Below are 25,324 nucleotides of genomic sequence, written 5' to 3'. Positions count from 1 at the left end.
ACAGACTTGTGGATAGTTTACACTCAGTGCTCAATAGTACACTCGACATGATTGTGCCACCTGTGTTAAAACCGCGCTCCCCTAAATCACAGTCACCTTGACTCAATAAATACCTGCGTGACCTCAACCACAAGGCAAGAGGTCTAGAACGGAAATGGCGTCATTCAAAATTAGAAGTATTCCACCTTGTGTGGCATGATGCTATCTTAGACTATAAGCATGCATTGTTGGCTACAAAGCGGACCTATTAGTCTGATTTGATAAACAAAAACAAGCATAACTCAATGTTCTTGTTCGACATGGTGGCAACACTTATTCATGGCCAACCACCTGTAGTTTGCTCTCCTTTTACAGCACAAGATTTCCTGGATTACTTTGAGAAGAAAACAGAAGACATTAGGTTAAACATATCCCAACATGCCTTAACCCAGCCACTACACCCTGCTATTGAGTTGGACGCCATTACTGAGGTACAATCTAGATTTACAGAATTTGATAGTATCTCACTCAGCATACTGACAAACTCGTAACGTCAATTAAAAGCACAACCTGTTAATTTGATCCTATACCAACAAAACTGATTAAAGACCTATGGCCCACTCTTGGGCTGACTGTGCTGGAAATGATTAATCTTTCTTTAACTTCTGGATTTGTTCTTAAATGTTTCAAATCTGCAGTGATTAAACCATTACTTAAGAAACCTAATCTTGACCCTAGTGTATTGAAAAACTATCGGATGATATCAAATCTATCATTTTGCTCTAAAATTCTGAAAATAGTGGTGTCACGGCAGCTCATGGACTATCTTACTGAGAATAATCTCTTTGAGCCACTGCAGTCTGCTTTTACAAAAATATCATTCCACAGAGACGGCTCTCACTAAAGTAGTGAATGATCTTCTGCTTACAATGGATTCAGACACCACTACGGTTCTAGTGCTGTTAGATCTCAGTGCTGCATTTGATACCGTGGATCATCATATTCTACTTGATAGGCTGGAAAATCATTTTGGTATTACTAGGAGTGCCCTTGCATGGCTGACATCATACTTGACCAGTTGTTCTCACTGTGTTTTGTACAGTAACACTACCTCTAACATTAGTGACATGAAATTTCCACAGGGGTCCGTCTTAGGCCCCCTGCTTTTCTCCCTTTTTATAGCACCCCTTGGGCACATATTGCGGCGTTTTGGGATTACCTTTCACTGCTATGCAGATGATGCTCAGTTATACATGACGATAACTGCTGGTCATCCGGTGGAGACTTTAGAAGATTGCCTTGCATCAGTGACAAGTTGGATGTCAAGAAACTTCCTACTTTTAAACTCTGATAAGACTGAAATGATGGTTCTTGGTCCAGTGAGACATCAGCATCAATTTGACCAGTTAACGCTCAGCCTCGGCTCGTGTGTCATACATCACACTGACAAAGTGAGGAACCTTGGGGTAATTTTTGATCCTACACTGTCCTTTGACCTCCACATTAGAAATATTACGAGGACTGCTTTCTTCCACCTGCGAAATATAGCGAAAATTCGTCCCATCTTGCCTATGGCTGATGCTGAGACCATGATCCATTCGTTCATCTCTTCTGGATTGCTAGATTGGACTACTGCAATGTTCGATTTTCTGGTTTACCGCAGTCTAGCATTAGGACTCTCCAACTGGTTCAAAATGCTGCAGCCAGACCTTTGACACGAAGCAGAAAGTTTGATCACATTACACCCACTTTGGCATCCCTTCACTGGCTTCCTGTCCCAGTGAGATCAGATTTTAAGGTTCTGCTACTAGTCTATAAAATTGTTCATGGACTGGCACCTCCCTACCTAGCTGACCTAATTAAACCTTACGTACCGGCCTGGGCTTTGCGTTCTCAGGGTGCAGGACTACTTTGTGTCCCTAGGGTGAATAAGAACTCTGCAGGTCAAAGAGCTTTCTCTTATCGTGCCCCTGTTCTGTGGAATGATCTCCCTGCGTCCATAAAACAGTCAGATTCTGTGGAGACTTTCAAGTCCAGACTAAAGATATATTTATTTTCCCTTTCGTATGGCTAGCATACTGGTATAGTTTTGTTTTACGCTTTTTACTATTTTCATGGCCTCAACTTTACCTAAACTCTGGGTTTTTTAGTGAAGCTTAGGGCTAGTGGCCAGCGATCACCTTAGTATTTCTTCTGATTTTCTTGTTTAATGCTTTTAAATATACAGTATTTCTTGTCTTTGTGATGCCTGATTCTGTTTTTTCTCTCTGTTTAAGGTGCAGCTCCATTCAGAGATGGGAGTTCTATTTGTGCTGGCGACCCTCCTGTCCTGTGCACCAACAGCATTTCCTTTTTGTGAATTGTTCTGTGAAATGTTCAAAGGGTTACCCCTTTGAGTCTGGTCTGCTTGAGGTTTCTTCCTCAGAGGGAGTTTTTCCTTACCACTGTTGCTCTGGGGGTTAGTAAGGTTAGACCTTACTTGTGTGAAGCGCCTTGAGGCAACACTGTTGTGATTTGGTGCTATATATAAATTGAAATTGAAAATTGCTGAATATGTACTGCTTTTGGATTTAGCCTTTCTTATTTCTTGCCTCCTCTCAGTGGCAGAAGTCCCACTAAGGTAGGGAACAACTTTCCAAGTTTAATTTGGCGTTGTATAATTTGAGTTGTTTGTTGATGTGTTGTTATAGGCCAGTCCTGAGCCTACTTGTGCTTATTCTTTGCACATTTTTGTCAATAATGCATTATTATTGTTAAAACTTTATCTTTGTGCCAGGAAATTGTGTTATTATATTGGTGCACAATAAATTGCAGCTATGCTATGGCGTTCAATATGGCTTGGTAGATCTCAATACACTGTCAACTTTAAAAGTAGATCTTAGTTCAAAAAAGGTTGGGCAACCCTGCTTTAATCCTTCTCACCCTTTTTATTGACTGCATCTGAAAGAATAGGAACAATCTCATCACCCAAAACACCATAACTTTCTGTCAAATGGCACGGCAAGATATGCACCAGCACAGTCCTGCTAAGAACAAATGTCACCACCACTGAAGCATATCTTGAAAGGTTAGTTATGCTTTATGGGCCACATTCAGTAAGGCAAAGTCCACCTGCCCAAAATAGATCCTGTATAGCAAGCTCAAAAATAGTTACTCCCCCCTCCCTGATCCTGAAAGATGTCTTGCGGCCCAACTAAAACAATCACTATGACCCAGCAAAATGTAGAACCGTGGTGATAAAGTCAGTTATCTTTTTCTTACTGTTATTCTACCCCAAACTCTAACTATATCTCGAACCCTAACTTTAACCAAAACACAAACACATGCTTCTGAATGTTAAATGCAAAATGCATGTTGTGCGTGCTTGCAGAAAATTGTAGAAATAAGCACAAAATATTGTGCTTGACTTTTCATATTATATCATGTGTATTATATGTCATGAAGAGTGACATGGATTGAGTGAAGACAGATACAAAATAGAGAATCCCACTGACCCATAGGAAGACGTTTTATTTATTTATTTATTTTTCCAATTTCACCCCACAAAGAAGAACCCTGCATGAGGTGACATGGACAGTCATCTGTAGTTAACAATTACAAGTAAGGAATGTATTTGTACTATCCCATATGATTTTACAATGGAGTAGCTACAGGTACTGTTTCAGTCAAGGAAATGTTTATTTCGTAAGGCCAGGGGAATAACAGAAACAACAGGGATCTACCTACCTACCTATCAATATATATACACACAGGAAAACTTGCATATGATGGATTCAGATGGACCATAAAATTTTGTCTATTATAATCAAAATCCATTATATGTATAAAATGGACAAAATCCGTTATATGTATGTAACGGATTAATTACAGTCAGAAGCCGCCGAACGATCTATGGGGAATCCTGAATCAGGACCTGCTTCATTTAATGACGGGTCAAAACGTCGTCTGAAAAAATAAACGCCTGCCTTAAATAAGAGCCGGACATTATGTCCATTAAAAAGATTACATTTGGTCAAGTCACTCTTTGGTCAAGTCCACTGCGGAGTGGTACATTAAAATCTTAAAGCCTGATTAATGTTTCTGAAACTATGTAACCCCGTGGCCATGCAATGGTGTTGATGTGCACGTGACCCTTTAAAGTTCTCCGTCACACTGTAATGCAATTTGCCACAGGAACACTGACTTTTTCTGGATTAATTTGTCTCTCAATTAGCTCCACTTCTTTATACAATCATCAACTTCCAAAACAATGGTAAGGTACGTACAATTTCCTCAATGAACTATGTAACACAATTTTTGTTCCTGGCTTCTAAGTGTTATATTTCAACGGCTTATGTCTAAAGTCTATTGAAAAATGACTACATTCAGCACAAACTTTGATTTTATTTTATTTTTTTAACGTTCTAGAAAGTTCTAAAAGTTTCTTGAAATTTCTAGATAATTCTGGAAACTTCTAGAAAATTCTGGACAGTTCTAGCTGTTAAAGAATATTCTAGAAGACTACTCAGTAGTAGTGAAGGCGAATCGAGAATATTCTTGAAAACAGACAAATTTCAAAATATCATTGTCCTGATCAGAGAAGCAAAGTTTATGTGGAATAACAGCTATTTTCTATTTATTTAAGGCATAACAGGTTAGGAAAACACACTGTGTACCCAGGAACAAAACAAAAATAAAAATTTGTTATATAGTGTTATGGGTCATTTGAGCATCTTTTTCCGACATGTTGTGAAGTTGGTCATATTTGCAGACTTTTCTGCCAAACGTATTTAATCCATGATTGAAGTGTAATCAGCAGGTGCACTGCAGAAACTTTTAAAATATGACGGGAGAGAAAGGACTGAAACCAGTGTTGTATAGTAACAAAGTAAAAATACTTCACTACTGTACTTAAGTACGTTTTGGGAGACTTTGTACTTTACTTGAGTTTTTTTAATTCAGCTTACTTTCACTTTTCCTTCACTACATCTCCAACCTTAATTGCATACTTCTACTCCGATACATTTTATAGTCGCCATGCTCGTTACAAAAAATACAAACAAAAAAACACACACACACGAAAAAAGTCGTGTTTTCACCCAGAGACACCACTGATTACTAGTGACTGCAACGAAGTCAGGCCGATTTGTCATGAGGCATGTCTGCTAGGCTTTTTGCAGTTGCGCACTTGGGGGGTGTTTGTCAGGAAAATGATAATTTCTCTACACTGATTACAGACCTGCAGCGGGTCTGTAATCAACTTTTCTGCAGCGCGGCTTTGCTTTGAACCTTGAAGCAATCGAAGCAGTGATTCGCAGGTCGAAGCAGTGCTTCGACCTACGATTCGTGGATTGATTGTTTTATTTAGCTTTTTCCTCATTTCCCCCCACTAAAACCCTGAAGAGCATATGTCTGAGTAATATTTAATATTTTTATGTAAAACAGAGCTGTTATGGTCGTCTGAAACAGTTGATAAATGTATGTTACATCAGCACGTTTGTGTTGATTTGTTTTCTGTATAATTAATGGCTCAGCGTTCGTTGTCGTAAAAGAGTCAAATTGTAATTTTTTAAATTTATTTTTATTCATATATTATAGCAACAACAATAATAGTCTACATAATAGACAATAATAGTCAATAATGTTACAATACAATTTTAGAGAAAAAGACAAAAAGAACCTAATGAAACAAAACACAACAGAAAAGATAAAACCATGTAACAATGAAAATAAATAAATACATATAGAAATAAATAACTGTTTCCTGTGATCACCTAGTGAGTAGCAAGAAACCTTGTTTCTGAAGGGTTTTTGTGTGATGTGCACAATTTTCAGTATTTTGACTAATACTACCAGTCATTTACAAGCCTAGTAATATAAAAAAAAATCGGTCCGTTTTTGATTATTAACATTTACTTGTACTTTTACTTTCAATACTTGAGTACATTTAGTTGTACATTACTTGTCATACTTAAGTACAATAAATACTAGATACTTTAAGACTTTTACTTGAGTAGCATTTCAATCAGTGACTTGAACTTCTACCAAAGTCATTTCTTAATGGGTATCTGTACTTTTACTTAAGTGTGATTTTCCGGTACTTTAAACAACACTGACTGAAACCGGAAAAATGACATATCACAGCCATGCTGTCTCTGATTTAGCAGGTGCGCGGTTTGCAGCCAGGCAGAGGGCTCTGATCTAAAGGGGTTTGGTTCATCACACCCAGGGATATGTGTGAAACGTAATACCGTATTACAGTGCAGGCAGCAAGCAGCATTTTGTTAATAATCACTGGCATTGAATTACACCCCGCCTCAGTTCGGTCCCATGTCTGAGCACGGTTTGAAAAAAAATAAATGGCCGGTCTTTTAATCGTGGAAATATGGTACCCACTTTCCTTGAATCGGCAAGTGTCAGTGCTGAACTTCATTTCATACCTCTGATACTGAGCACGTCCAGACTCTATCCAGTACATGCAAGGTGTTTTTAGTGGAAATGCATTGCGATCGGATCGGACGTTTTGTCCAATGTGAGCAAAAATCCGTTATACAAAATCTGCTGTATACAGTGTTTATTACATGGAAAACCACACAAAAGCATTGGGACTTTTGCGTTTGTCTGGTAAGTGTGAATATCCAGTTTATACGATGACGGTTTAGGTGGGTTTTACTGTATGTGTGTGTGTGTGTGTGTATATATATATATATATATATATATATATATACAAGGTCTATTAGAAAAGTATCCGACCTTATTATTTTTTCAAAAACCATATGGATTTGAATCACGTGTGATTGCGTCAGACAAGCTTGAACCCTCGTGCGCATGCGTGAGTTTTTCCACGCCTGTCGGTTGTGTCATTCGCCTATGAGCAGGCTTTGAGTGAGGAGTGGTCCAGCCCCCTCGGCGGATTTTCATTGTCAGGAAATGGCGGAATGATTTGGGCTTTTTTTCCATCAGAATTTTTTCAGAAACTGTTAGAGAGTGGCAGCTGGAAACCATTAGAAAAATTTATCTGGCTATCGGTGAAAATGTTACGGGCTTGGTAGAGAATAAGGAGTGTTACTGTCGCTTTAAGGACGGCCCCCAGCGGCTGTGGGGTGCGCCACGCTCCAAAGCCGCCATCGACAGGCTGAACGACCATTTCATTTCTAAATGGATGGCTGTCTGGATCCGTGAACATCGTGTGCCATTTCTCTGGTTATCACAAGAGCTGGACATCAACCATTTTCCGTCAGATTTCACTTTTAACAAGAGATTTTATCATGGAAAGCCGAGCGGAGGCTTCGCGCGTCACGATGGTTCGCTACTGGAGCGAGAAAAAACCACCTCCGTTTTGGTCTCACAGGACGGCTTTGAGATGGCATTCAGACAGCTGTCGGTGGTTTTTCCATCGACTGATTATCCAAGAAATTGTGCATGTGCCTGGACATGCCAGAACATGTCCTGTGAGGCTTCATCACGGCGTTGCTTTGCGCCATGCGGCACCGCTGTGACTCGCAAAGCCTCTGCTCCTCTTTCCATGACAAAAACTCCTGTAACAGTGGAATGTGCCGTTCATTTCCAAACTGGACGCTGTGTTTTATCCGGGACGTCATCTGACTAGCACAGGAATTGTGAAAAGACGTGGACATCAGGACTGTTTCGGCACATTGAGACAGACGTGCGGAGGACGTATAATATAAACCATAATGTATGGTTTTCTGAAATAATAAATGCACGCAGAACACAATGCGAGTGATCTCCCTTCACTCACTGCCTCCGGGGGTACGGATGCGGGACCCGCAAAGAATCCAAGTCATGGCCACGGAGCTCTGCGGCTGTGGTTACCGAGACCATGCAGCGGGCACTGCGCATCAAACCAGCGAGCGTAGTCTCTGGACCTGTTGCTGCATGCAGCTCGGCACAGCAGACAGGGGGGGCGGTGTGAGTGGCCCGCTGTGGCGCTTACCGAGTCCGCAGACTCAGTAAGCGCATCGGAGGCAGTGAGAGCAATCGCGGTGATGCCGACCGGTGTCACATACAATTCTTTCCGCCTTGCTTAGGAAACAGCGCTTGGAACTTGAGGTGCATGGATGATGAAAGAAGCAAATACCTTCGCAATTTACGTCGATATTTTGATGAATTTTAGATGATTTCTTCATTTACAGCAGCTTCATTAAACAAATGTACTCGAATGATTATCAGCACAACGGTGAGATTACAGGCTAACCTCCGCTAACACTAGAAGACAGTTGCCAGATATGGCTTCTGAAACAAGGGAGAAAAAAAAAAGAAACAGCACAGTTCAGCTGAAGCATGAGTGGACGTACGTGACACCGGTGGGAAATACACACGTGGAACAAGAAGTGAAGCTCTTAACAGACAGAATATTTAACGTCCACTAATGCTTCAGCTGAACAGTGCTGTTTCTTCTTTTTTCTTCTTCTTTTTCTCCCTTGTTTCAGAAGCCATAACTGGCAACTGTCTTCTAGTGTTAGCAGAGGTTAGCCTGTAAACTCGCCATCATGATGATAATCATTCGAGTACATTTGTTTAATGAAGCTGCTGTAAATGAAGAAATTCATCAAAATATCGACATAAATTGCGAAGGTGTTTTGCTTCTTTCATCATCCATCCACCTCAAGTTCCAAGCGCTGTTTTCTAAGCGAGGCGGAAAGAATTGTACGTGACACCTGACTGGTGATTATTGGGGTGGTATGAAAAATATTACCCGTCCGCGAAAAGGGTGTATTGCTATTTATTCTTTAGTGTTTTATCCAATCATATTGGCGTATCATTTATAGGTATACGAGGTCTGTTAGAAAACTATACGACCTTTCTATTTTTTAAAAAACTATATGGATTTGAATCATGTGCGCTTGCATCAGCCAAGCTTGAACCTTCGTGCGCATGCGTGAGTTTTTTCACGCCTGTAGGTTGCGTCATTCGCCTGTGGGCAGGCTTTGAGTGAGCACTGGTCCACCCCCCTCGTCGGATTTTCATTGTCAGGAAAATGGCTGGGTGATTGGAGCAGTGCTGAATCAAATTTTCCAGAAACTGTGAGAGACAGCCAGGTGGAAACCATTCGAAAGATTCAGACGGCTTTCGGTAAAGATACTCTGGGCATCACACAGATTAAGGATCATTACAACCGGATTAAAGACGGCCCGCAGCGGCGCAGGGCGCGTCGTGCTCCGAGCAGCCATCGACAGGCTGAAACGACCAGATCATTTCCAAAGTGAAGGCTGTGTTGATCCGGGACTTCGTCTGACTACCAGAGAAATTGTGGAAGAGGTGTTCATCAGCACTTTTGCGACACATTCCACTGTTACAGGAGATTTTGTAATGAAAGACATGCAGAGGAATTCGCGCGTCGGGATGGAGCCGCTCATGGAGCACAACAAAAAGCACGTCCGTGTTGGAAACCATTCGGAAGATTCAGACGGCTTTCGGTGGCTTTTCAGTCAAGTGAGTATCCGAGAAATTGTGTAACAGCTGGGCATGTCACAACTTGTCCTGTGAGACTTCCAACACGGACGTGCTTTTTGTTGTGCTCCATGAGCGGCTCTGTCCCGACGCGCGAATTCCTCTGCACGTCTTTCATTACAAAATCTCCTGTAACAGTGGAATGTGCCGCAAAAGTGCTGATGTACACCTCTTCCACAATTTCTCTGGTAGTCAGATGACGTCCCGGATCAACACAGCCTTCACTTTGTAAATGATCTTGTCGTTTCAGCCTCTCGATGGCCGCTCGGAGCGCGGCGCGCCCTGAGCAGCTGTGGGCCGTCTTTAATCCGGTTGTAATAATCCTTAATCTGTGTGACGCCCAGAGTATCTTCACCGAAAGCCGTCTGAATCTTCCGAATGGTTTCCACCTGGCTGTCTCTCACAGTTTCTGGAAAAATTTGGTTCAGCGCTGCTCCAATCGCTCAGCCATTTTCCTGACAATGAAAATCCGACGCAGGGGGTGGACCAGTGCTCACTCACAGCCTGCCCACAGGTGAATGACGCAACCGTCAGGCGTGAAAAAACTCACACATGCGCACAAAGGTTCAAGCTTGGCTGATGCAAGCGCACATGATTCAAATCCGTATAGCTTTTTTAAAAAATAAAACGGTCGGATAGTTTTCTAACAGACCTCGTATAATGATGATATATATATATTCACGGTTTGGTATGTACCTCATTTTTGAGGTCACGGCTTGGTTCATTTTCGGTACAGTACGGGAACAAAATGCAAAACCTAAATTTGCTTGTTTAAACCAACAATTTATTGTAACATTATACAAACAGGAAAATAAAATAATTGCAAAGTGCTGCCTGGTAATAAGTGAATAAAATGTTCTCAAATAAACAACAAATGTATGAAATATTATAAAAAATTAATTCCTAGTAAACAGCTTTTAACAAAACCTTTCCACAAGTAAAGCGCAGCACAACAGTTCCAGCATGAAGCCCTGTTAAATTTTATTCAACCTTCATATTTTTTTTGCTAGAAAAATGAACTTATCCAACCGTTTGTTTAATGTTTATTTAAAAATATATATTATCAAAGTTTTGAAAACAAAAACATTATGGGAGAGGCAAAAAGTGAGTAAAACCACCTTAAAAATATTTAGAACCACAAAAACTTGATTCTTGGTTTTGTCATTAAATTGGCCATCTTCTCAAAGTCTGGGGACGATTTAATCACAGCGCAGCAAACGAGGTCAGTAGGCTGAGCGAGTCGAGTGAGGAGGACTGTAGATATCCCTCCACTCAGTGCTTTACGGCTGCTTCATTGGAGGAGGGGGAGACCCGCTGCTGCTTGGTGACGACAGAGACTTTCGCTTTCAGTCGCCAAACATCAGAAAAGTCTCCAGTAACCAGGAAAAGTAGCTAGATTTGTCGCTAGTCGCTTTTGAGAAAATAAGTCATTAAGAGGGTTTGGAAAGTCACCAGATTTAGCAAGAAAGTTGCCAACTTGGCAACACTGAATGTAAACACAAGCAATGCAAACTCACCCATGCACAGCCCTGTACCGAACCGAACGTCCCATACTGAAACGGCTCAATACAAATACATGTACCGAAATCATGGAGGGGTCTGAAATTTTCATCTTCGGTGCACGTCCACTGTGAGAGACATAATCGAAAAAAAAAAATCCGGAAATCACAATGTATGATTTTTTTAATAATTTATTTGTATGTTACTGCTGCAAATAAGTATTTGACCCCCTACCAACCAGCAAAAATTCTGCCTACCACAGACCTGTTAATTTTTCTTTAAGAAGCACTCTTATTCTGCACTCTTTATCTGTATTAATTGCACCTATTTGAAGTTGTTACCAGTATAAAAGACACCTGTTCACACACTCACTCAATCACACTCCAACCTGTCCACCATAGCCAAGACCAAAGAGCTGTCTAAGGACACCAGGGACAAAACTGCAGACCTGCACAAGGCTGGGATGGACTACAGGACAACAGACAAGCAGTTTGGTGGAAGACAACGACTGTTATGATTATTTATTAGAAAGAGGAAGAATCACAAGATGACGGTCAATCTCCCTTGGTCTAGGATTCCATGCAAGATCTCATTTTGTGGGGTAAGGATGATTCTGAGAAAGCTCAGAACTACACAGGAGGACCTGGTCAATGACCTGAAGAGAGCTGGGACCACAGTCACAAAGATTACATTAGTAACACATGATGCTGTCATGGTTTAAAATCCTGCAGGGCAGCAAGGTCCCCCTGCTCAAGCCAGCACATGTCCAGGCCCGTTTGAAGTTCACCAGTGACCATCTGGATGATCCAGAGGAGGCATGGGAGAAGGTCATGTGGTCAAATAAGACCAAAATAGAGCTTTTTGGAATCAACTCCACTTACTATGTTTAGAGGATGAGAACAACCCCAACAAAACCATCTCAACTGTGAAGCATGGGGGTGCAAACATCATACTCTGGGAGTGCTCTTCTGCAAAAGGGGACAGGACAACTGCACCGTATTGAAGGGAGGATGGATGGGGTCATATATTGCGAGATTTTGGCAGACAACCTCCTTCCCTCAGTAAGAGCAGTGAAGATGGGTCATGGCTGGGTCTTCCAGCATGACAATGACCCCAAACACACAGCCAGGGCAACTAAGGAGGGCCTCCGTAAAAAGCATTTCAAGGTCCTGGAGTGGCCTGGCCAGTCTCCAGACCTGAACTCAATAGAAAATCTTTGGTGGTAGCTAGGTTTGGAGTCTCATTCACATTTCTTGGTTTTGCTCCAGAAACAGCTTTTTTTGATGTCACCCCACAAGTTCTCAATTGGATTTAGGTCCGGGGATTGGGCAGGCCACTCCAAAACATTCATTTTGTTGGTTTGGAACCAAGATTTTGCTTGTTTACTAGTGTGCTTGGGCTCACTGTCTTGTTGAAACACCCATTTCAAGGGCATGTCCTCTTCAGCATAAGGCAACATGACCTCTTCAAGTATTTTGACATATCCAAACTGATCCATGATACCTGGTATGCGATATATAGGCCCAACACTATAGTAGGAGAAACATGCCCATATCATGGTACTTGCACCACCATGCTTCACTATCTTCACTGTGAACTGTGGCTTGAATTCAGAGTTTGGGGGTCGTCTCACAAACTGTCTGCGGCCCTTGGACCCAAAAAACAATTTTACTCTCATCAGTCCACAAAATATTCCACCATTTCTCTTTAGGCCAGTTGATGTGTTCTTTGGCAAATTGTAACCTCTTCTGCACATGTCTATTATTTAACAGAGGGACTTTGCGGGGGATTCTTGCAAATAAATTAGCTTCACACAGGTGTCTTCTAACTGTCACAGCACTTACAGGGAACTCCAGACTGTCTTTGATCATCCTGGAGCTGATCAGTGGGTGAGCCTTTGCCATTCTGGTTATTCTTCTATCCATTTTGATGGTTGTTTTCCATTTTCTTCCACGCGTGTCTTGTTTTTTTTTGTCCATTTTAAAGCATTGGAGATCATTGTAGATGAACAGCCTATAATTTTTTGCACCTGCATGTGTTTTCCCCTCTCCAATCAACTTTTTAATCAAACTACGCTATTCTTCTGAACAATGTCTTGAACATCCCATTTTCCTCAGGCTTTCAAAGAGAAAAACATGTTCAACAGGTGCTGGCTTCATCCTTACATAGGGGACAACTGATTCACACCTGTTTGTTCCACAAAACTGACAAACTCACTGACTGAATGCCACACTACTATTATTGTGAACACCCCCTTTTCTACTTTTTTTTATTAATAGCCAATTTCATAGCCTTAAGAGTGTGTATATCATGAATGCTTGGTCTTGTGGCATTGTGCTGTGTGATAAAACTGCACCTTTCAGAGTGGCCTTTTATTGTGGGCAGTCTAAGGCACACCTGTGCACTAATCATGGTGTCTAATCAGCATCTTGATATGGCACACCTGTCAGGTGGGATGGATTATCTCAGCAAAGGAGAAGTGCTCACTATCACAGATTTAGACTGGTTTGTGAACAATATTTGAGGGAAATGGTGATATTGTGTATGTGGAAAAAGTTTTAGATCTTTGAGTTCATCTCATACAAAATGGGAGCAAAAGCAAAAGTGTTGCGTTTATATTTTTGTTGAGTATATATATATATGTGTGTGTGTGTGTACACAAAAATACACAGTCATGCTTAGAAATGCCCGCTGCATCATTTCTTGAGGCCTGAACAACAGGCACTTTATTTTAAGATAATTCTACCACCATAATTCCATTAATATAATGGACAATGTATTCCTGCAAATAGCTGGAAAATATTCCTGAGCATTTGTCTACATCAATAGATTACTGTAACATGTTTATCACCATAAAGCTTCAGTCTTCTAGTTTTTTGTTTGTTTGTTTGTTTGTGATAAGGTTATGATGTAAAGACAGGTCCAAAGGCAGCTGACAATTCATCACCACAAGCCTGAGTTTGCTATAATAAACCATGAAAGAGGATGTACAGCACAAAGAAAGTGTGGTCTGCAGTACAGCAGTGCAAATCTAAAGGCCCCGTCACACACAGTGCGAAGTTTGGACAAATACAGCAAAACAGCGCAAAATAGTTCAAATTTGTGCACCACGACAGCAACTTTACCACTGAGCTACAGAGCTGTTCTTTGAAAGCTGCGAGAATCTGCCTCATATCAGGAAGGACATGGAAGTATTACAAACAAAAAAATTTAAATCACACACCATATTAAAAACACCACATTTATCAAGCGAGCAATACAAATATGACACGTGCGCACACTCTGTCATTCAGCCGCTGGTGTGCGCAAATAGTTGTAGCAACAGGTGTACGAGGCGTTAGAGGCAGGGATGATTTCACACGGTTTGCACACGATTCCTGCATCATGTGCACTAAGTGCGCACTTTGTCCAAACTTTGCACTATGTGTGAAGGGGCCCTAATAAAATGATCATAAATTAAGCATAGACATACACAGTGTAGACACTGGCTACCAAACCACAGATTTTAACAGTACAGATTCATTCGCTCATTTGAGCAAATCTATGTTGTGTCCAACCACTGCTCTTCAAGGGTCAGTCTTATGAAACCATTGTGCATTTAATGAGGCTCTGCATACAAACAACTCTGAACACTACGTACGTCGTGCTCCCACTCAGAACATTTAAAAGACGCTGATGTATGACTAACTGTTGTTAAATAGAGAAGATGCATCCACCTCCCTGAAAAACACAGACAAAAACTACCAGTCATGATCATCCCTTGCAGCTTTCCACTGATACACGCAAAGTCCCACACACTTGCATCAAATAATCATTACTGCAACAGCGTAAAAGGTCAGCCATCTGAGATACAATTATAATCTTTCCAACAGGTGCATTTATTAGTGCTATGCTTCGTTTGCTTTGCTGAATCTAAATCAGTTTGGGGGGCTTGAGGGCCATTACGCTGCAGTGATCAGTGCTAATACATAATGTCTTGCAGGTTTACATGCCTACAAACGCAATCTGTCAATGCTTGTTTCTGCCTCAACAATGCCTGTCAAACACATTATGTGATAAGGTGATCAATATGTTTTATTACCACCACTTTGTTCTACATCTCTCGTGTAAGTTCCACAATAATTGACATTTATGCAATTTTCGGGGCCATTGGCTTTCTTTTCTTCTCAAGTGAGCATGTGTATCTCCGCATGCTGCAGCATCTCCCTCTTTGCAAGGCTACTGGTCTGATTCTGCAACAGAAACTTTGCTTCATCATATGCAGTAGTGTTCAGAATAATAGTAGTGCTATGTGACTAAAAAGATTAATCCAGGTTTTGAGTATATTTCTTATTGTTACATGGGAAACAAAACAAGAAGATTCAGTAGATTATCACAAATCCAACAAGACCAAGCATTTATGATATGCACACTCTTAAGGCTATGAAATTGGGCTATTAGTAAAAAAAAGTAGAAAAGAGGGTGTTCACAATAACAGCAGTGTGGCACTCAGTCAGCGAGTCAATTGTGTGGAACAAACAGGTGTGAATCAGGTGTCCCCATTTAAGGATGAAGCCAGCACCTGTTGAACATGCTTTTCTCTTTGAAAGCCTGAGGAAAATGGGACGTTCAAGACATTGTTCAGAAAAACAGCGTAGTTTGATTAAAAAGTTGATTGGAGAGGGGAAAACATATGATGATCTCCAATGCTTTAAAATGGACAAAAAAAACAGAGACACGTGGAAGAAAACGGAAAACAACCATCAAAATGGATAGAAGAATAACCAGAATGACAAAGGCTCACCCACTGATCAGCTCCAGGATGATCAAAAACAGTCTGGAGTTACCTGTAAGTGCTGTGACAGTTAGAAGACGCCTGTGTGAAGCTAAGTTATGGGCATGTTTCTCCTACTATGGTGTTGGGCCTATATATCGCATACCAGGTATCATGGATCAGTTTGGATATGTCAAAATACTTGAAGAGGTCATGTTGCCTTATGCTGAAGAGGACATGCCCTTGAAATGGGTGTTTCAACAAGGCAATGACCCCAAGCACACTAGTAAACAAGCAAAATCTTGGTTCCAAACCAACAAAATTAATGCCTCGCAGATGTGAAGAAATCAAGAAAAACTGTGGTTATACAACTAAATACTAGTTTAGTGATTCACAGGATTGCTAAAAAAGCAGTTTGAACATAATAGTTGTGAGTTTGTAGCGTCAACAGCAGATGCTACTATTATTGTGAACACCCCTTTTCTACTTTTTTTTTACTAATAGCCCAATTTCATAGCCTTAAGAGTGTGCATATCATGAATGCTTGTTCTTGTTGGATTTGTGAGAATCTACTGAATCTACTGGTACCTTGTTTCCCATGTAACAATAAGAAATATGAGGTCTATTAGAAAAGTATCCGACCTTATTATTTTTTCAAAAACCATATGGATTTGAATCACGTGTGATTACATCAGACATGCTTGAACCCTCGTGGGCATGCGAGAGTTTTTTCACGCCTGTCGGTTACGTCATTCGCCTGTGGGCAGTCTTTGAGTGAGGAGTCGTCCACCCGCTCGTCGATTTTTTTCATTGTTTAGGAATGGCTCAGAGACTGTTGCTTTGTTTGATAAAAATTTTTTCAAAACTGTAAGGCACAACTGAGTGGACACCATTCAATAAATTCAGCTGGTTTCGGTAAAAATTTTAATGGCTGATGAGAGATTTTGGTCTGGTAGTGTCGCTTTAAGGACGGTCCACGGCGCCTGACGGCGATCTGCGCTTCGAGGCGGCAGCGTCTCGCCGTTTCAAGTTGAAAACTTCCACATTTCAGGCTCTGTTGACGCAGTAAGTCGTCAGAGAACAGAGAACTTTCAGAAGAAGTCGGCATGAGGAGTTTATTCGGACATTCCATTGTTAACGGTCATTTTGTAATGAAAGAACGTGCGGGCAGAGTCGCATGTCGGGCTGGACCCGACCACGGGGGGGTCGCGGCAGGAAAAACACCTCCGTTGGAAATCTTAACGGGCAAGTTGGAACATACCCAAGCTGTTAAACAATTTCTCAGTTACTCACTTGTTGAAAGCCATTAAAAGCCGCCTGAATTCTACAAATGGTTTTCAACACGGAGGTGTTTTTCCTGTCGCGGCGCACACAGATTTGCCGAGTCGTCACGGAAACGACTCGGCGAATTTGCGCGCACGTCTTTCATTAAAAAAATGTCCTTAAACAGTGGAATGTCCGCATAAATTCCTCATGCCGGCCTCTTCTGAATCTTCTCTGTTCTCTCACGATGTCCTGGGTGAATTAAGCCTTAAATTAGGATGTTTTCAGCTCGAAACAGGCCGACGACAGCGCCTGGAAGCGCTGCAGGACGTCCTGCTCCGTGGGAAGTCTTTACACCGACAGAAACACCCCATAATCTCTCATCAGCCGTTAAACTTTTCACAGAAAACCAGCTTAATTTCTCGAATAGTGTCCACTCGGATATTCCTCACAGGTCCAGAAAAATTTTTGATAAAGCAACGCGCCGTCTCGAGCAGTGTGTGAAACAAAGGAATTCAGCCGAGAGGGCGGGACCACATCTCACTCAAGGCCTGCCCACAGGGAAATGACGTCACCGACACGCGTGAAAAAACTCACGCATGCGCACGAGGGTTCAAGCATGATTGGTGTAATCGCATGTCATTCAAATCCATATAGTAAAAAAAAAAAATAAAAGGGTCGGTTTATTATCTAAGAGACCTCGTATACTCAAAACCTGGATTAATCTTTTTAGTCACATAGCACTACTACTGTACGTGTGCATGTTGTGCACTGTGTGCATGCCGTGCACATATGCACTTTAAGAACTTAAAGTTAGAGTTGCTCATAATGAAAAGCTCTGAAAGGTGAGGTTGGATCACAGGGAAAGGGCAACAGAACAATATGTGATGATGGTCGCCATGGCACTGACTTCCACGGAAGCCAAGCATAGCTGAAAGGGGAGGGGCACATGTAGCAGCACGTGCTATTCTGTACCTAGTTTAATTTTCTGTGCTATAACCTCTGCAAGAACACTCCTGCTTTCAGCAGAGATTGGAGAAAAAGCAAAATCACAGTCAATATCAGAGTTGGCTACATCTGCCATCAACGGCTAATCAATAGAGCAGTGCACCTATGGGAGATATGTTCCATTAGGTCTGTGGGTCAATGTGTTTGCCAGCAGATTGCACAGGTTTATTTTCCCTGATGCCTGTCCCCCCACCCTGTAAACCACATGCTTGATTAACTGCTCTGCAGGCATCATTGATGTGTATCAGTGATTGTTCCTGGAGTCCTATCAGTCAACAATGCTCAGAAGGCAAAGGGTGTACTTATACAACATGTGACCTATGCCCCCTGACCCAAGGTGACCCTGAGTTAATTAGGTGTGTGGTGACCAAACATCTGCTCCATTTGCAACAATATTGCATTCTTTCAAACACTGCTAATGATGATTTACTATGATGCAGAGATTAATTAAATTATTGAGCTACTGTAGATAAAAAGAGACAAAGAAAGGCTGATTCAGGGAAAGGGCAGAGAGGGATTTATTGTGCTGCTTACAATTTATCTATTGCACATATATGCACACCCAGGGGGCACGTCCTGCACTTTGGGAACCACTAAGTCAGTGTATTATCACAATACATTTTCTCAAAATATATATTAGTAGTTTACACTAAATCAAGATTACTGCATAAATAGATCCACTGACAGCTATGAAGTGAATTGTAATCACCGCAGTGTTATTTTTCCATGCAGAATTCAACTTTATGTGTCATATCTTGAGGTCCTTCCCAAAAACCCAACCTTACAAGATAACATAATTTCCCCAGTGTTTCCCAAATCTATTATAAAGTGTGTTAGGTTCATAAGGCATTTAATATTAGAACAGAATTGGAATGGATGATTTTTAAGTTGCGACAGAGCATCGCCTCTGCGCATGCGTGATGAAGTCGCAACTCTGTCCGGTTAGGGAGACGCGATTTCGTTCAACAACAAGAACTGTCAAGAAACATTCTTGTCACTGTTTGGAGTTGTGTGGAGGTAGGAATAGCCTTTTGAATGCGTGAATAACGATGTCAGTCACACAAAGAAATCAAATAATAGTCAAAATGTTCACGGCGCCTAGAATGTTGGTTTTTTGGTCATTGAACTTTTTTAGCAATGAATGTAAAGTCCCGGTCATATGGCACTAACGAAGGACACCGAAGCCAAAATGAAACAAGAAATCTGGACTTACATTGACTTTCATAGACATTGTTTAACCGGCGCCCAGCTTCGGCCGTTCAGCCGCTCCATGAGATATCATAACAACAGCCGCTCCGTGAGGCATCATAACATCCAACCGGTCAGCCGCTCCGTCAGGCGTCATAACATCCGACCGGTTAGCCTCTCCATGAGGCGTCATGACAACGGATTGGTTAGCCTCTCCGTGAGGAGTCATAACAACTGATTGGTTAGCCGCTCCGTGAGGCGTCATAACAACGGATCGGTTAGCCTCTCCCTGAGACGTCATAACATCCAATCGGTTAGCCTCTCCGTGAGGCATCATAACAACGGATTGGTTAGCCGCTCTGTGACGTGTCATAACAACCGGGAGTGACTACGGACCCGGAGGCCGTGCACCCACAATCGAAGTTTGCTATTTGCTGGCTGCTGTCTCTCTCTGGCCGGTGTGAAGGGTGCAGCACACCTCTCACACCGGGACCACACTGACAAACCGTCTCTGAAAGAAACTCCTGTCAGCAGCAGTCTGTCACTCTTCTGTTTTTTGCTCAGATTTGCAGGCTGTTTCGCTTTTTAATTTCCTCTTTTTTAGAGAACACACAATGCTTCACAAACACGGTAAATGGCCCATAACAACCTATCGGTTAGCTGCGAGGCATCATAGCAAGCTGTTGTTTCTAATGACACCAAACACGCGAGCAAGGGGCTCCCTAACCGGAAGTCTCTGCAGCACAACTTGAAAATTGTCCATTGGAATTTTCCAAAATCGATTTCAGCAATTAAAGTTGAGGGAAGGTGGTCATTGTTGAGCCCTGGTCACACGTCACTAACGAAAGACACCGAAGCCAAAACGAAAGAAGAAATCTGGACTTACGTTGACATCGTTTAACCATCGTCCAGCTTTGTTCCTGTTGCTGGCACTTCGTCAGAATTTTTAAACTGTTAAAAAATATGAACAAAGCCAAACGACAATCTTAATTCGTGCGTATTTCATTTTGCTTTCTGTCTTGATGGTTCCTCATTGTTTGCGTAGGTCCCACAACGGCAGCGTTCCGTTTGACTGTTGTCCAACTTCCCAAGTCTGACATCTTGCATGAATGCTGACAACAGCTGAACGGATCAATAATTAAAGCTCAGACGAGCTGCATGTAACATCCTTATATTGCTGAAGACTCGTCCTTGTGTGGGACAAAAAGTAACGTTGTCATACAGAAACAATAGCAGCAAGAGCATTTCATCAACTACTGTAACTATTTATGCACATTCCAGCCATTTGTGGCCTGCATATGCAAACAGTTTGTTGTGAAGACAACCAAATCCCGCACCTGCAAGTGCTGCAGACATGAGGAAGCGGCTGACTTCGCTTGGTCTCATACCCACTGTCAGTCATGTCATCATGAATGTTTCGTTTTGATTTTGTTTAAAACGTCAAGGTAGTCGTTGGCTTTGTTTTTCTTTCATTAGTTTTGGTTTTGTTATGTTCCTTTTTGCGCTCTTGATTCGCAGGCTTGTCAGTGATGGGAAAAGTGCAGGATCATTCGTCCACCTTTTCTCGACGATTTGTCACTTTTTTCCTTCGTTCAGCTATTGTCATGTGCCACGTGACCAGGCCCTTAGAAGTATGCAGTCTAATGTGGATTTCCAAATCAGTGATCAACTGCCATGTTGGTGACATCTGCTGAGGGTTTATTTTTTCTTTTTTGCTACCAACAGATCCTTTTGAAATTACACCACTGTTATCACCACAGACTACCAAACAAAATGAGCCAAACACACACCTAACACAGAAACTGGTAATTAATGAAATGACCTCTGCCTGCTGCAAATACACAGCTTCCCTCACTCACTCACACACACACTTGAATAGAACGCCTGTCTGTAGCTGCTGAAACCCACCAATTATTCTACATTTTACTGGACCCTCACTGCATCAGAGATGTGACTGGAATAACAACCATTCTCCTAACCACCACATTCTACATTCCCTCTAGGCCACCACTGAACCACTCCCAGGAAGGAATCCTGAAGAAATGATCGCAGTGCAGAGGATGTCTACAGGACTGAGGAAGAGGAGACAGGAACACAAAAAGCCAAGAATTACGTGATAAAGGGGAGGAGAGGGGAACAGCCAGAGCCACGGCTCCCTGGCAACATGCAGGAGCAGTGTGAGAGTGAGTGCCATCTGAGTGACACTCATTCTCATATCCCCCCTCTGGGGAAATAACCCCCTTAATCCAGCATGCTCTTTCAGATAGACAAGATCCCACTTCTCCTCGCTGCGAGGATATGAAACGCTCCCCTTGTGATTCAAATACCAGGGATGGGCTGGAAATCGAATAGACAACAATGTGACATGTCACAAAAAGACATCAGTTGCCGTCACCTCCTTTCTGACTGCTGAATCGCTGCCAAGAAAGAAGGTGCAAACTTATTGGATCACACAAAAGGAAGTGTCCTACTATTGGCTCATTGGCTGTGAGGTGAAATACCATTGGCTCTTAAACGAACAATGTACAGTCTGACAGATTCAGGTGTACCCCTCTGCCTGTTTCCATGTCTCAGATTTCAAAAAAATATTAGGAGACTTGGTTCTTGGATCAAAGAAGTGATGATTAAACTTTGAGGCAATTTCAGGTCTGCACCAACTTTTTCCTTTTATCTGTATTTCCACTGCCTCTATTTAATGTAGGGTGTGTGTGAGTGTGTGTGTGGGGGGGGGATGAAGGATTCTTAGTACAGAATTCCACAATTCAAAATCGTTTGTCAAATTCTAGAATCTTGTTTAGAATGAAAGTAGATACAAAGCTAAATGATTTTAGGTGTCAATACAGTCTATCGGTCTATGACAAGCAAACATCATTTGAAATTTTTAATCAGGTAAATGTGAACAATTTGTTAAATTACAGAAAGGTATCTTAAAATGAATTAAATTATTGCCCCTTTCTTTTCTTCTTATTCTACTGTTTAATGGGTGACAATGCCTGCATCAACTTATTGTAATTGGTCTGAAAGTCCAAACTGTACAATAAGTGTTTTCATACTGCAAATTAACAAAACCACAGTTCAGTTTGAACCTAGACCAGCTATTTTTGCCACACCACATTTTTGTGCTGTGGTCCTCAGACCACAGTCTGAGGGTGCTTTCATACCTATTTTGGTTTGCACCAACCTGAAAAGTCTGAAGGTCCACATCAAACAAGGTAGATGTGAATACATCCTTAAATGTGGTGAATGTTCATGAATTTGCTGTACTATAACAAGCAAGCAATAATGTTCTAATTTTTATCTCATTGTAAATTGGAAACTGCTCATTGAAGAACAAAATGTATCTAAATATTTGTAAAATTCAAAATGTCATTCTGAAACTTCAACACTTTTGGTCATTATCTGATGAGCCAGTCTGATTCAGGTTACTTCCCCAGCCAATTTTCTGGAAGATACATCTAAGATGGAAGCCTAGATTTGATGTTTTAGTGAAGGAATTAAGTACTTTTATTTACAGACTTTCAGAGTTATTTTTATAGACTTTAAAGAGAAAAGACAGACAGTCTCTCTCTCTCTCAGTCTCTCTCCTTCTCAATTCCAGCGGAGCTTTAATGACATGGAAAACATGTTTACATTGTAAAAGCAAGTGTTCCAGTAAATATTTTAAATTAAGTCCTCTCTCTCCCTCTCCCTCTCACTGGCTCTCTGTCTCTCTGTCCCTCTCTCACTGTTTCACCATTTTCCTGCTGTGCAAACCTTGAACTTTTTGGAAACATGAAGACTTTCAACTCTAAAATACACCATACATTTCTAAATGTATCGTCAGCAATGCTCACGTGACGAACTTTGGTCTTACGAACTTACTGAAGGATTTTGACTGAATTTTTTTTCCATTCCGCGGAGAGAAACTGAAGCTCTGTTCAGCTCTGCTCCTGACTGCTGTGCTCTGAGCTGCTGTTTGGTAGTGTTTCACAGCCTTGGAATGCTGAAGTGGCTTTTTTCAGCAACAATTCAGTTCATTTTTCAAAAAAAATCTGTGCTCGGTGGCACCGACAATTTAAACATGAGAGCCGGACGGAAGTTTGCCGCTACCCATGGTTTAGAACACTGCGAAAGAAACAGCTCAGCTTCAGCTTAGAAACCTCCCCATCCCCACTCGCCTCCTCACACTGAGCAGTAAACGGAGCAGAGAGCAAGTAGCAGCAGCAGTTGAGAGGTTTCACAGACGTGGCTTCTCTCCAGTATCTGAAAACGGCGCAGGTTGGATCAGTATTTTCCAATACCCGAGTTACGTTGGTATCAGAAGCCGATACAGATACTGGATCAAATCCATCACAACCTTAATTTCAGGTCTACATATTGGAAGCCTTGGTCTTTACCGAGCTACCTGCTCTACAACATAAAAATATAGCAAATATTGTAAGTCAGCATGATGGCTGTTGACTCACATTCAAGTTCAACTGCTCTTCAACATTTTGTATTTTGTCTTGCTGGGTGTCATGGCACCCTCCTCCCCAGCGTAAGTGTAGATACTGACCACCCGTGTATGTAGCAGGTTGTACAGGGGTTGCGATGTTACCAGTAGCAGGATCAATGCTGACCCTGACCTGATTAAATATAAAGGATAAAAAGAATTGGATATACTGTGTATTCTCAACATTTGATGCCCTGTACAGTATATTTATGTTACAAAGTGTGGATAATTTTGTTTTTCTTCTGTAAAATCACTGCCTTGATTTTTTTTTTTTAAATCCCTAAACCATATCTTGTCTGCTGATTTTAATCCCTAGCCCTAGCAGTAATATTCTTTTTCCATGGACATACACAATGTGACAACACTCAGAGACACAGTTAATTATCAGTACACAGCACTGGATGGACAACAGAATCAATAAAGCCAAGGCAGGCCCAGTCACAGCAAGCTGAGCTGCAAGACCCACCGACAACGCAGCCTTTTCAGTGTAAACCAGGGGAGTTCTTTTTCATTCCACATGGGTAAATCACTCCACCACTAGGCTGCTTGGTGCACATAGTGAACTGCAGAGCTAGGCGGACACAGTGTTATATTATATTAGCATTACAAAGGTTTTCCCACAATAGGTGACACACAGTGGGGGAAAATCTCTTTTGCTTCCAAGCCCCAAGTGCTGATGTTTCCACAGGTTCTGTGAGGAAGACTGATGGGAGTGTGGCTGGAGATGACAAACAAAACGCATTTATTACAGACCTTCAAGCATGCATGATGCACCACCAGCACAGCCTGTATAATATACACAGCATCTCTCAATTAAGTGGTAAATTGACTGCATTTCTGTATTGCATTTTGAGTTGATCAAGACACTCAAAGAGCCTTACAATGACACCTCACATACACCCATTCAACTGCACACCAAGAGCAACTTGGGGATTAAGGACCTGGCTCTAGGGTTCCTTAATGATTTTCCCTTCTTACAGGCAATCAAACTGAGGATGGTGTGGTCACAAGCCCACCGTTCTATCCTCTAAGTTATCACCTCCCAGGTTAGTTGAGCTTTTTTATTCATCTGAGGTCCAACAAACATGATTATTCATAGCCAACACCACTCAGTCAAAAAGAAGGCTGGGATTATGATCATTTCTCACGTATTCAAACAAAACAAACATAAAGAACCACATTCTTCTCTGTAAATGCAGAGAGAGTTCTGTGCTTCATTCAGTGGCCCAGAGAAATGAATAGATTTGGCTCATCCACACAGCTTGCCTTGCTTTCCACTGTAGCCTGTTGTCACTACCCTCTGGTCGTCTGCCAGTTGCCTAGAGAGAGGTGCTGTACAAAGCAACTGGCAGGTCTGGTAAATAATGCTGATGGAGTGTGATAGAGAACGAAGCATCTCCTCTATTCCACACAGCTACTATGTTTCACTGGGGACAGAGGAGACAAATGCTGCCTGCAGTTTTGCTTTTCAATGAGAGAAACACAAAAAACCCTCAACTTACCTAGGTCTGCATTTTTCTGTAATCTCCCATAACGTTTGCCAGTTTCTGAAAAAAAATTAAGTCTTTAGCCAAGAGAACCCGCCAACAGCTGGGATTTACAGTTGTAACTTCCTGCATACAATTATACAGATGAAGAGGGACAAGTGGACAATAGCAATGCTGCGTTAAGAGGAAACACTCATCCAGGCAATCATACAAAGTCCTCTACTA

At 41.7% G+C, this 25,324-nt stretch overlaps 1 protein-coding gene and 1 long non-coding RNA gene across 2 annotated transcripts in view; one reads left to right on the top strand and one right to left on the bottom strand.

Moving 5' to 3' along the window:
- Positions 1-25,324, bottom strand: part of nexmifb (neurite extension and migration factor b) — a 319,292-nt gene that overhangs the window by 88,845 nt on the left and 205,123 nt on the right. The gene's annotated exons all lie outside the window — the stretch shown is intronic.
- LOC117519992 lies at positions 14,907-23,749 on the top strand. Its single transcript, XR_004563500.1, has 3 exons — positions 14,907-14,936; positions 18,414-18,418; positions 23,703-23,749. It is a non-coding gene; the product is annotated as an uncharacterized LOC117519992 (long non-coding RNA).

Source organism: Thalassophryne amazonica, chromosome 11, assembly GCF_902500255.1.
Source record: "Thalassophryne amazonica chromosome 11, fThaAma1.1, whole genome shotgun sequence".
NCBI classification, from domain to species: domain Eukaryota; kingdom Metazoa; phylum Chordata; class Actinopteri; order Batrachoidiformes; family Batrachoididae; genus Thalassophryne; species Thalassophryne amazonica.
The sequence above is the reverse complement of the archived record's forward strand: the minus strand, read 5'-3'. Positions and strand labels throughout refer to the sequence as shown.